At 41.8% G+C, this 4,390-nt stretch overlaps 1 long non-coding RNA gene across 1 annotated transcript; it reads left to right on the plus strand.

Annotated features, from left to right (window-relative positions):
- The first annotated feature begins 2,135 nt into the window (after window positions 1-2,135).
- LOC126052021 (uncharacterized) lies at window positions 2,136-3,259 on the plus strand. The gene is made up of 3 exons (XR_007509924.1): window positions 2,136-2,211; window positions 2,553-2,585; window positions 3,161-3,259. It is a non-coding gene; the product is annotated as an uncharacterized LOC126052021 (long non-coding RNA).
- Window positions 3,260-4,390: the final 1,131 nt, after the last annotated feature.

The raw sequence follows: 4,390 nt of genomic DNA on the forward strand, positions 1-4,390 counted from the left end.
CTGAGGGGGTAATTTTATATGGCAGAATATAAATCCCCCCACTCTCTCCAGGGAGAGGTCACTGTTGAGATCCCTGGTGATGTATCTCCTGGCCTGGATCCGAGGGAGCTGGAAGGCAGAAGGGAGCGGGCCATCCCCTTCTGTGGTCAGAAAGCTTAAGTAAATACTTTAGTTCCTGAAGACAAGTTGTACATACTCTGGAAAAGCCTGTTACTAACTAGGGGTGACTTAGCGAGTAAGAGCCACGTTACACTGAAATGCAATGGCCAGTTTTCTAAGCTGGACAAGGTTCCTGTGCTTCAAGGCACCTGAAAGCTGGAGATGGGACACTGGACAGGATTTACCCATGCCCCTAATTGCACTGAAAAGTGTCCAAGGTTCCTGGGTAATGTGTCCTGCTTATGCTTTTTAGGTTTATTGCATTGTAAAGCTGGAGTCAAGAAGAAGACCCAGACAAACAAGCATGGACCGCTGTGTGTTTGTCACCTCCTGCTATAACATAGGGTACGGTCTGCTTGCCAAATCATAGTCTGGGCATTTCCACCTAGTGCCTTTTCTTCTTCTCATCACAAGACAAACATTGATCATTTCTGTTCATCTCCTGTGGTGCTTTTGCAGGTTGGGAGACTAAATGTCTTGCACTTGGAACGCCCTCAGGTGATCGCTCTTGTGAGGAAGAGGTTTCAGTGATGGCCAGGGGCTCTTCTGGTGTTCTGTTCTTAACGTTATTTGTTTATACTGTCATCTTTCCTTGGATGTTCAAACTGCAGCTAATAACAACCCTATTTGAGGACCATGCGGTCCCAAGAAGTCTCCTTTAGCAGTAGATTAATCTGTGATTTGCACTTCCCACCACCAGCTTCTCAGTGTATTCAACATCCTTCTCTGCTGCAGTTATCTTCCAGAGTCCTGGTTTCTCCGATTGCTTGCTCTGACCCTGTTTCCAGAATCAGGGCAAAGGAGAAGTGTGGAGGTGTCTAATCTAGTATATCTCTCTCCATGGTTGAACCAGATCACTGCAAATTAGTTGACAGGATGTTTTCCCCTGCTTTCCCAAGTCCCTGTGATAACCGTGTGGTGGAGTCCATGCAAATGAGATGGGATCTTAATTTTTTTCAGTTCACCTTATAGCCTTTTATTAGGTCAGGATGCAAGATTTCCAGAAGAAGAGACTTGGAAACATGCAGAGGGATAAAGTAAAGGATTAAGATAAATTCTCTTTACTCATATGTGGTAACTGGTACAGAATCAAGTAGAGCATGACCTTATTTCTGATGTTAACAGAAATTTGTTATGAGAATATGACCTTCAGGTTCAAGGTCTAAAAAGAAACATCAGTTTATTTTCTTTTCTATATATTCACATTTCACTGTTGTGGTTTTTTTTTTTTTTTTCCCTTGTGTTTAGGTTTCTATTGATTACTGTTTGACACACATCACATTTATGTAGTTCATGGTGAATTCCTCATTTGTGTAAGTATTTGCTCACATCAGCGTGCTCCTTGTTCTGTTTTAATTGAATGCCTGGCAAAGTAAGTGTTCTTGAGTCACAAGTAGATATTCATCAATGATAAGAGTAAAAAGACTAGCTGCCCCAGGATGTTTTCTTTATTTATGACAGGGAATGTGATTTAGATGCGTGGAAATACATGAAGATCCAGAAAAAAGATAGTTACAAATTAACACAGAAAAGACAAACAGCAGTTTGGAGTTGACAGTATGTCCTCTGCATGGCTCCTGTTCTTCTAATGAGCAGTTGGACATCGAACAGCAAGACCTGTGCTGACTCTTTTGAGCTTTGCTTACGTGACTTTCCGTATTTTCTACCTGGATCAGGTCATCACAGTCGGGACAACCCATGGCCCACATGCTTGCAAAATCCTCCCTGATTTTTTCTTCATTTTCCTGGGAGTGGGGAAATGAGAGCATAAGATTAGCTTTTGCAGCTCCGGCGTATTGGGACTCACCTGAGCTGTGGTGACTTATGAACTGTCTGGAGAGAGGACGATGCTTGCCTGTGCACTTCCACCAGCTGCAAAGTACGGTGCTTGTCTTTTACAGAATCAGTTGGATTAGCAAGATGTGAGCTCACGGGATCACTTTCTTAACGGGAAGGAAAGAAAACAGAAATGTTGCTGGAAATAAACAGTCCAAAAAAATTCAGAAGAAACCGTGGCTGCTTCAATTCACTACTGATATGGCCAGATCCAAGGTAAATAGGTGCTCTGGTTTTCTTTTAAAATAGTGTCACAGATCTTAATCTACATATTCAGGTTTTTCACCTGACTCTGCTGTCAGTGGGTGTATGTACCCTGGCAGCAACTCCAACATGAACAACAAGAGAAATAAAATTCTGGAGTAAAAGCCTGAGAAATTTATTACTGATGTACTTGCACACACCCTCCCACCACTACCAAGGCTGTTTGCAATAGGGCTGAGCCTCTTTAAGTTAAAATTGCGCTTTAGAGCAAGACCTCCATGTTTGTAAAATCTATAGGAATGACTGTCCCTTGCCTTCCACAAAGGTCAAATAAATGCTTTTAATTATTGCAGGTTATAGCACCCTTGGCCAGGCTGGGTAAATACGTAAGTATTCCACAAACATTTAATTCTGGTTTTAAAGGAAATTAATTGACCTGTTTCCAATCTTTTGTTTGCTTTCTATGAATACTCTAGTGAATCAGTTTTACCTCAAAATGCTCATTTTTAATTTGAAGGACATGTTTCAATTGCAAATTAACCACACTGCCACCTGCTTTGATGTTGTCCCTGGGGAGGACTCGGTATGTAGGAATGTCATTGCAAGAGTCGCTGGGCATGAGGATGCATTTGAAGACTCATGCTCAGAGGCTCCAGAAGTGCAGAAACCTTCATAGCTCTAAACCTAGGTGCTGTAGCTGGTTCCCCAGGGTCATGCAGATGCAATTTTACTAACGGATTAATGTGTAACTCAATAGTTACACAGAAATAGCACAGGACTAGCAATAGAAGCGTGCGTTGAGAATGCACCCAACGGGGAACTCGAAGTTCATAATACCATGTATTAATTGATAAATAAACCCATGAACCATTCTGAATAATGATTAGTTTTCAGAATATGACATGCTGAAATTTGAAACAAGGCAAACTGCTCACTACACAATATTTATGCTTGTCTACAGGATGGAAAAATGTGACTGTTCAACTACAGAGGCAAGGAAAAATTGGACGTGCTCCAGGGAGCTCATGATCCATGCATTTCATGAGATGGAACAGATGGATGAAGCAGACACATGGAGTGGGTAGGAGGAGGTGGGAGGATGTGTTAAAGGAAATGGCTTTGTAGAATTAGCAGCACTTCATTTTCTAGCACAGATCTCCCTATGACATCAAAGAAGTCACTTAAGACCACGGTTGGGATTTTTTAAAAAAAATAATGTCTGAACAGGTGTTTGAAGGAATTTTTAAAAAGTGAGGAATTTGGGAACTCTAATGGAAACCATGACAATTTGAGGACGTTGGTTCTTGGGACATTGCACTTAGAAATCTTGCTTACCGTCTCTGATCCTGATGTCCCAAAGGTAGTGGGCAGAGTCGCTGATTGAAACGGGCTTTGGAATTAGGCCCTGTGCTCTCGGTGTTATTGAGTTTATGGAAAGAAATCATTCCTTTGTATAAAGACTTTGAAAATCTGTAAGTGAAAAGACCTAAGTTATAAGGTTTTAAAGAAACAAAAAAACCCCCAAACCACCATCACATGTACATGCTTGTCATGATTAGATACCTTTACATGTCCCTCTTCATGTGACAAATGACACTGGCATCTCCAGAGTTATTGCTGTGCTTAATCACAAGGGCTGATTATGCATGAAATATTTCTATTTGTTCTTGCTAGAAATGTCCTAAATGGCTTGTTGGATGCCCAAGGCAAGGAATTATCTTCCAACTAGTCCTGCCTGTTAGAAACGAATTACCCTTTTCCACACCAATTCTTCCCCAACTTCTGTATCTCTGCAAAGCAGGAACTTCTCTTTTTGTACCTCTAAAGCAGCACATTGCAGAGGGTTCCTACTGTCCCAGTGAAACAATATGCTTCGTTGGGTCCCAGGCAGTGGTATTAACTGACGGTTATTTAGAAGCAAGAAACGGGAGAAAAAACAAGTATGTGAGCTTCTGATGTTCACAAATCATCAGAAATGAGTTCACCTCTGGTTATTTAATAAGGGTAGGGTCTGGCTCAGAAAAAGACGTGCAAGCTCAGTGGAGGTTCATAGGTGTTGCCTAGTGTAATTTGAAAGGCCCCAGCATACACGAGACATCTGTGCAGGCTAATAAGTATGATGTAGGATTAATGGGAGACCTGTGCCCTTCTGAAGCTGGTGTTGGAGACCAGACATCATGCTCTGGAGCCT

The sequence above is a fragment of the Accipiter gentilis genome, chromosome 3 (assembly GCF_929443795.1).
Source record: "Accipiter gentilis chromosome 3, bAccGen1.1, whole genome shotgun sequence".
Taxonomy (NCBI): Eukaryota; Metazoa; Chordata; class Aves; order Accipitriformes; family Accipitridae; genus Astur; species Astur gentilis.